Raw genomic sequence first — 9,284 nt, 5'->3', positions numbered from 1 at the left:
GGTATGAATTTTCAATTGGATTTGTGAATCAAAAGTTGCTAAAATACTTTCAGGTTCTGTTTTCATGATTGAAAAGCCCATGAACCCTGTATTTAATTACTTTATGAACCGATAAAGTTAGGAAAGTGTGGTTTGGTGCACATGCTTGAACTTTCCCTGCCTGCAGAAGCTGTCACTGGCAGACCTCCGCTGAGTGAGAAAGTAAGTGAGCAGCATGTTGCATTTTTGTTTTTGACAAAATGGTAAGAAAAACTTGAGCAACGCTGCTGCATTAATCGTGATGGTGCTGCCAATTGTGATGCAGAACATCTTGGTTGTAATTTTTGGTGATGGTTGTGTCATGTGGTGCGTACTCGTGATGAATCACACCACTGAAGTTGAAGAAGACGGTCAAAGTCATGCTGACCGTCTTCATTTCATCTTGTGAAGACCAAATTGTCAGTCAAAATGGAATGAACAGATCCAAATGCTAATGCTTGCCTTGTCTGTAAGTTCTCTGATCATGATTTGATGATTCTGCATCACCAGTCTTCACTTGGTCAATGAGAATCTCATTCTGGATGTTGAGGGCCTACCAGAGCGTGTTTCACTCACCATTGATGTTCACCATCTTTGAAGCAGTTGTACCATTCCTTTATTGGTGTGGTGCACATTTCTTCATCTTTGAAGGTCTGTTGAATCTTAGGATTGTTTCCACTCAGGTATCACCAAGCTTTACGCAAAATTTAATGCTGTGGCATTGTTCAAGTTTTTTCCTGAAATTTTGTCAAAAACAACAATTCCACAGCACTCACACTTCCTCACAATGTTATTTGAAAATATAATGTTATTTACATATACATTCTCTCCAAAATGTTAAGGTTTTTTTTTTATTAAGCAGTGAGAAATAACACAATCGAAAAAAATTATCTAAAATTTGGAGTATTTTTATTCCTCACTCGAATTCAGAGGAAAAAAATTTTGATGCGTGAATCAAGTGTCTTGATGCATATTGGTGAACACTGCTTCCTCATTCGTCAGCCAGTGACTGGCAGCTTCTGTAGGCAGGAAAAAATTTAAGCATTTAAGCATGCACATTAGGATCACCTACATATGTGCACAAAACCATGCCTCCCTAACTATTCATTGGTTTACATACAAAACATTATGGTTGGATACTTTTTGAACAAACCTCGCATATTTGCTAAAAAAATCCACTTCTGGTTTAGGGGATGTGTTTTAATACGCAAGAACCTTGTCTATAGGTTGAGGTTTCCCTTGGGACAGTCACATTATTATACTGACCTTCGGCATTTAAATTACTGTAAAAGTCCTGGGAACAGTTTATCAAAGTTAAGTTTACTGAAGTGAGCAGGTGAAAGTCCAAAATAGGAATGTTCATGAGCATTTTTCAAACTTTTTTGTTACCTGTTTGTCTTGTTAAATCCAATTTATAGGCTTTTATCGTAACCTATATACCCATGAGCTATCAAAATTTTACATTTCTAATATTCCTTAAATTTCCTTTTTGTCAATAGGTGCATTATACATCTACGTAATAATTTGCTCAAAATATTTGTTGAAGCAATATTCTTCTTTAAAGAAAGTATAAAATGAAATGCTCAATTTTTTCCATTCACATTTGCCGTTAGAAATACGTTTTAGGCTTGTAGCTTTGTTAGGATGTAAATAGGAAAATAAATCACTGACATGTCCCGGTGTGAAGCTGTCCCAATCTTACAAATTGTACGAGTGTATAAAACGTATTTGGGAAATGACTAAAAAAGATTTCTCTCTATTGCTGGCATTACACTATGGAAGTTTTAGGAAAGTTCTTTTGTAAAACGAAAAATGCAATGAATAAGCAATAAGCGTATCCAATTGCATTTGCTCGAATATAACAAATGGCTGCATTTTTCAAGTTTTGTGGAAGATTTTTTATCAAACGTTTATAGTGTAATTCCGGCGTATGTATTATTCCAATGCAGTAGTTCTTTAACGGGGGTGGTGAGCTAGCAAATACTCTACGGCAGTGGTTCCCTTGGAAATGCTTAAATTCTTGTTTACCCCTAGAAAGTTGTGTGAATCAAATGCATAGCCTTGAAATAATGTAGATTTACTTAATCCCTAGGCTTGTATACCCTTAGAATAGAATTGTGTGGGAGCAACCCTTATTACCCACAGGAACTCATGAAAGGCATGTTGAAATGCTTCCTTACTTTTTTTACCCATATATACCTTTTGAAATGCATAGGAGAATGTTGTATCCCTAGAAATACATATGAAATACGTTTCACATAGTGTACTGAACATAATATGTGCTTTGTTATTTTTTCTATAACTTTAATAATTTTTTCTCATTTTATAATAATGTGATCTTCATGTATTTCCAAGAGATCTGTCTAGGGATTTGTTGGTGCTAGTAGACATCCATGCCCGAATCAGGATACAAACCCAGATTTGCACAGTTGAAGGCGAGTGTGTGCTCTCTAGACTGCTATGCTCAATTTATTATGTTGATTATTTTCGATGTATCCCTGAATGGCCGTCACATAACCCTAGGGGTGCAAGTACCACAGGTTGGGAGCCATTTCTTAATAATATACAGATTATCTGAAGGGGATGGAAGGTGTAAGTTTTCTACAAGGCAGGGACCCGTAAAAAGGTTTAAGAATGAACATTTTAATTTTCATATTTGCGTCTGAGTTCTTGCTTTAAATGATTTATATATGTTATAGTTAAACCCCCAAAGAATTTTTCTGATAAAACCTAGGTTTTACTCAGGTGAGTTGGTAAAAGCCTGGAATACACATGTAAACGTTTTCATTATGGAATTTTTCACAAAAGTTAAAGCCTGTTTTAAATTATTAGTAGTGGCATTCTATAGGACAGTGATATCATGAACTTATCTCAGGATGATGTCACTCTCTGCTATTACTATCAAGATATATATAAGGGATCAACAGCTGACTGATGTGAAGCTGAATCCAAGAAATAAAATTCAACTGGGAATCGAAAACAGGCCCTCTCACTGTCCAGGTGAGTGCCCTAGACCAGTGTTTCTTAACCTTTTTTTGCCCATGGCTTCCCTTTGAACCATATTTTTTCTCGTGGCTCCCCCTGTCTTACCCAGTCTTCGACCCTCATCTAGAAGCAAGATCCTTTATACGTATTGAATTGATTTTTCAGTGAATTTATACTGAACGAAAATTTTGCAAATAAGATTGGCCTTCAGACCACTGGCCTAGAATTTATTGAGCTCTCCGCTAGGCCGAGTTCTATTCAGGGCCGTCTCAACATCATGAGCCCCCTAGGCAAAGTGATGCTATGGTAGTCCCATACTTAGCTGGAAATAAACAGCCTACATATTTCTTGCTTATTTTTAAAATTTATTGTACTATACAAAATATGACATGAGACCCCCCGGCCATGACACCTCATAAGAGGGGGGACTGATAGAGCTGTAGCCCGGGGCCTGATATGGTTTTCATCACATTTTTGTTTTCACAAATAAATTTAAGAGACGAGGGGTCTGTGAAAAACCCCATCCTAGCGAATCTGCTGCAAAATGTATGCGGTGAGGCCAGGGTGGCCTAAGGCGGCCCTGGTTTTATGGGTGGTTTTGTTTGATTCTGTAATGTATAGTCACTTATATAAAAGTTTTATTTGTTCACACCTTAATTTTTCTTCTCAGCCCGCCCAAACCACCTGTCATGGCCCCTTTCTCCATTTTCTTCCGTGGCTCCCTCGAAGTATCCCAGTACCACTGCCCTAGACTACAAAGGCAACAAATCTTCTTTCCTTAAAGCTCGCGGGAGCTAAATGGGACCATACATCTACTGGCAGTGTAAGCAATGTGAGCTTTGATCTGAGTTAGGGCTGGTTGTCTATGTATGGACCCGTTTAGCACACATGAGCTCTAAGGAAAGAAAATTCATTGCCTTTATAGTATAGTGAGTGGTCTAAACCCCAATGATGTACAGTGGTGGTCCACCAAAGTTGGTTTTGTGCGGTTTTGCAACTTTGAGTCGTGAATGCGAGCCAGTCTCCCATTTAAAAAGTCTCTCCACAGAGAGCAGGCAGACCTACAACACAATATTAACATAACATGAAAATTCAAGCATTCACCATTTTAACTTCAAAATATGGAAGATCGATTGCACGCACCAGCGGGAACACAATTCTAACAATACATAAATACATTTGGGCCACACATATATTCAGAACACACATTCCGACATGCACCACTTCATTAAGAGATTCCATAGAGGAATGTGTACAAGGTGCATATAGGGTTAGGTAGTAGTCTAGTGCACTCACCCGGAATGTGAGTAGACGTTGGTTCAATTTCCACAAGGGCAGTTGAATTTTCTTTCCTGGATTTATCTTTGTGTCATGAACTTATTAGTTAAAGCCGCTTATCAATTACTTAATAATTAAAAAATGAATCAATTAACCATCACCACCTTATTAGTTTCCGATGCTCATTAATAAATTAATATAATTATTTAGTAGGTCTTCGTTAAAAACAGGCTTTCACTGTTTGTGGTAAATTAATGAATTAAATTTACTCCAAACAGTATATAAACTTTAAATCAACTACTTAACCTTTCATGATAATTATTACTTATCAGGAATTTAATAAGTTCATGATGACTAATGAATTCATTAAAAACAGGCTTGGTAAAAGTCTGAAATGAAAACCAAAATACAAGTGTTTTTCAGACTTTTACTGTCACATATAAATTCGAATTTTTGTCACGTATCCTTTTTTTTCAAGTGCAGGAAGTATGATTTTTTTCTTTGTTTCGATGTAATATTTTGTGAAGCCATGCGAATATTGTATGCGACCTTTTTTGTGCCAATTTAACTTGTGTTTTTCATCCATTACTTTTTCTTAGAAAAATGTACTTTGAAAAAGATTTATTTTTGTGTTACTTTTTGTTTTTAATGGTAGGTGAAACAAGCTGTGATTTTTTTTTCCAAATGATAGTCGTTCTGCTTAGCTATGGACCAAAAGTTGGGAAAAAGGTATTATAATATATTTAGAGAAATACCTCATTATTTTTGCTAGCGCATTAGTTCACCGAGAAACAGCTTTTGAAACTTATTTGGTCCATTTAATCTTCTTATATACACTTACATGATTAGTCAACCTGTTGTTGCCATATATATACATTATTATATCTACTTATATTTATTCTTGGATTGTTTTGTTTTTGAATAAAATTTCAATCAAATTCTTCGTTTTATGCTTATTGGAAGTAGTCATATCTTAGCTAAGAAACATCTTGGCTTACAAATTTTTTGGCTAACAAAATTGTTTTCCAGATTTTTCTGCTTTGGCTGATGAATACTTTTGTTGATATGGCTGTATGTGCTAACAAACATAAAACAGCCAAGTCATGAAGTGAATTTTAGTGCCAATCATCATCCGAATTGCTGTCATTCCAGTCTGATTAACTCATGTCCACCTCTGAATTTTTTTCCAGATGTATTTTTACTTCTTTTTCTGTTTCATGTAAAATGAAAGATTCAGCTAATAGAAAATAAATTTAAAGAAAATTAGCATATATATTTTCTGGCCACTGTGGTAGTTGAGTGGTCATAGTTACAGATTGGCATTGCGGGGACCTAGGTTCAAATCCCACCAGTGCCACAGTAGCAGTTGGCTGAAGTTGGTTTTCTGCAGTTCTCAACTTTGAAGTGTGAATGTGAGCCAATCTCCCCATTAAAAAGTCTCACCACAGCAAGCAATGGTCGAAATGTTCAATCATTACACTTCATTCATAGTTTGAAAAATAGATAGCAGCAGTATAACAAGCATTACACAGAAACAAAACTTATGTAAAATGTAAGGTTCAGGAATACACGCATTCCAACAAGTACCAATTCGTTAAAGGTTCCCTAGGGAAATATGGATGAGGTACATATGTGGTGTAGTAGTATTTTGTCAGAGCACAAATCCCCCCCCCCAAAAAAAAAACCGTTCTTTCAGTGCAAGACTCGTAGCACAAAACTGAACAGTGAATATTTTAGAAGCTTATCTTTTTCCTCAAACAAAAATGAGCAAATCGAAACAAATGGATGGGAGGACACCTTCGGCTGGGTTGCTTCAACACTAGCCCTTTAGTAAGCTAATAGTGTTTACCTTGTCCCAACTCAGTATCAGACGCTGCGCCACCATTCCCCCAGACGAGAGGCTGACTCACTTTCCCCTAGATGGCCTGGGAGGGTGCCTTTCTTGATGACCTGCAAGGTTCATTTCGATGTCACAAGTGTTATTTGCTGCACCCCGGGCCTTACAGATGTTACATGGCCCGGACACGACCATTACATCAAAGTTAAAAATTAAAATACAAACCCTCTCTTAGTTTCTACCATGCATCCTCAACACAGTTCTCTCATATATAGGGCAAGCGTATGTGGTAGCACGATGATGCACCTTCTTCCTACACTCCTTACAATTCAGGCAGCTTGCCTCTCCCTGACAGTCACCCGTCTTCTGTATCCCTCTACGCCACACTTCACACATTTCTCCGGTCCTTTACAGTGTGCGGTATGATGACCAGCCGCTGTGGTGGTCGAGTGGTCATAATGACAGACTCGCATCGCGAAGATCCGGGTTCGAACCCCACCGTCGCCATAGTGGTGGTTGGCTGAAGTTGGTTTCCTGTGGTTCCCAACTTTGAGGCGCAAATGCGAGCCGATCTCCCCATTAAAAAGTCTCGCCACGGAGAGCAACAGGTCTACAACGATTAATTACTCAATCATTACACTTCACTCATAGTTAGAAAAACTGGTGGCAGATGGCAACACTACACATAACAAGCATTATACAGAAACAAACTTCACGTCAGGTTTCACTATACGTACACGCACATTTCCGCATGTACCAATTCGTTAGAGGTTCCGCAGAGAAACATGGACGAGGTACATGTGTAGTTTAGTAGTAGTGGTATGATGACCATAGCACAAATACTGAAAGCACTGGTATGACATAGGTTAGCGAAGACAGTGAGAGATCATGCTAAGTGCATGTATCCCTCTCTTGACCAAGAGCGTGTATCCTCTCAACTGCCAACCTCGATATTTTACGTTGAGGATAGCTGGAACAACGAAACCACTTTACCTTGGGAACCTCCCAAACCTCAGAGACAACGTAAAGTCAAAATTGACAGGTCTAGGCAAACGAACAGTCTTTCGATAGAAATTGAAAAGGTGGACGCCTGGCCACAACTGCATTCGAATAAACAACTGAAGAATAGCACTGCGCTTCCAGCAGAAAAAGTGTTGTCACCTTCGTCCCTCGGATTAAAGAGAACGTGGGCAGAAGTTGTAAAAATGGGGGACAGTGGCCAAAAGTGGTCCAAATATCAAATATTATCGGGCAGGCGGCTTGCACCTGAAAGGACTAAGGGCGTGGACATCTCCTCGCTACACTTGTCAAACCCAGTGGAATCAGATGTACAAGCCGAGGTAATTTCATCGCATGACGTGAACGAAAAGAGACAATCTAACCCACTCTCCTGGGCTGAACGATGTGAAGACTATGACCGAACTATAAAAGGGACTGATACCGTAACAACAACACATAGCCGTAAGCAACTGAGAGAAGAACTTCAGGGCAGTAAAAATAGTCGGCATGGCAAAAACACTTACGCAACAGAAACCCACCAGGCTCGTCACCAGCGAATGAGCTACCTAACCAACACTAGCAGCGGTGCGGCGAAATTAGACTCTTTCAAGGTATATAGACGTAGTCAGGTACAACACGCAGAAGAGCAGTTGGCTCAGCCGTCAAGTAGGAAGGCCACAAACCCTCCCAATTTTGATGCTGAAAGAAATGTCAGGAGGTCTGATTATGATCCTCATGGGCGTGACTGTTATCCACCACACCGACGGAAACACATTACGTCTGACCATTATACTTCCGACTATAGGGACAGTACACTGGGTACAGCGAGAGAACACTTTCGACAAGACCAACGACGAAGAAAATACCATCTCTCACAAGGAGTAGTACGTGAGGAAAGGCGGGTATATGTTGACACACGTGAACTCGGACGCCATCGCCATCGAAACTGGCAAAATATACGAGGCGTATCGACGAGACGAATGCAGATGACCGGGTATACTCAACCGATCAACACTCATATGGACAGAACGGGCAGATGTGTTGACTGTGTGCTCATGAACATGGCGCAAGACCTCCGCTTTAACACGGACCACAGGTCGAGGAGCAGAGAATGTCCCAGTTTTCTCCTCACAATAGGTCTGCAGTCGACTCGCCAGTTATTTAATCAGCGACGCAGAGATTGGTAAGGCGTGATGGTCGAAAAGAAAGGTGTAACAGTAAGTTACTAACTATGGGCCTGAATCTAGGCAGTGAATTAACACGAAACTGATGACGTCACATTCGGCAAAAAACAACCAAGTAAGACACGGACTTCGTCTCCTCCAATTAAATGCAGACAAAGCTAAAATCTGTATCGAACATATGGAGGCTTTCGTAAGAGCACAGTCAGTAGATGTGGTTCTACTTCAAGAACCATGGCAAAATAGAGGTCTTTTACGTGGTATTCCACAATCATGGCAGTCGTGGACGGCGCAACTATGCAAAAGTGCTATATTGGTCCCATCGACTCATATTAGACCGGCCACGTACAAGATCGGCCGCCACCTGGTAGCTGTTCAGATAAGTCTGCCGGGACGTGAACTTATAATTGCTAGTGTATACATTTCTCCGTACGAAGAAGTAGACGAAGCCATAGAGGAGATGGATGATCTTTGCGAGTCAGCACCAGGTATCGACATTATCTTCTGTGCGGACGCAAATTGTCATTCTTCGTGGTGGGGCTATCGAGAGACGGATCCAAGAGGGCGCGCGATGCAGGAATTTCTCACCAGCAGGAACTTGTTTCTGTTTAATTCTAGACGGACAAGACCTACCTACGAATTTTATGACGCAAAAGGATGGCCGATCTTACTTTTACAACGTCAGAAAATATTTACAGGCGTTCCGATTGGTCAGTAGGTACGGAAGATTCGTATAGTGCGCACAAATATATCCATCTACAACTCAATATTACGCCTAGATATCAAAAACCTACGAAGTATAGAACTACCGCAAGACGATTAGCAAAGATCAGGCCTGCTACAGAGCAGATCTTCATGGACCTCCAAGAACAACTTCATATGGTTTTGGACGAGGATCAGGTTAATGCATGCTTTGACGCCTCAATGCAGCGGCTGAAAGAACGATGTATCCAGGTGTTGGGCTATGCACAACCGCGTCTTACCGC

Source organism: Pholcus phalangioides, unplaced genomic scaffold (assembly GCF_987345545.1).
Source record: "Pholcus phalangioides strain wild (caught in Gottingen) unplaced genomic scaffold, Ppha-v1.0 ptg000013l_1, whole genome shotgun sequence".
Lineage (NCBI taxonomy): Eukaryota > Metazoa > Arthropoda > Arachnida > Araneae > Pholcidae > Pholcus > Pholcus phalangioides.
The sequence above is the reverse complement of the archived record's forward strand: the minus strand, read 5'-3'. Positions refer to the sequence as shown.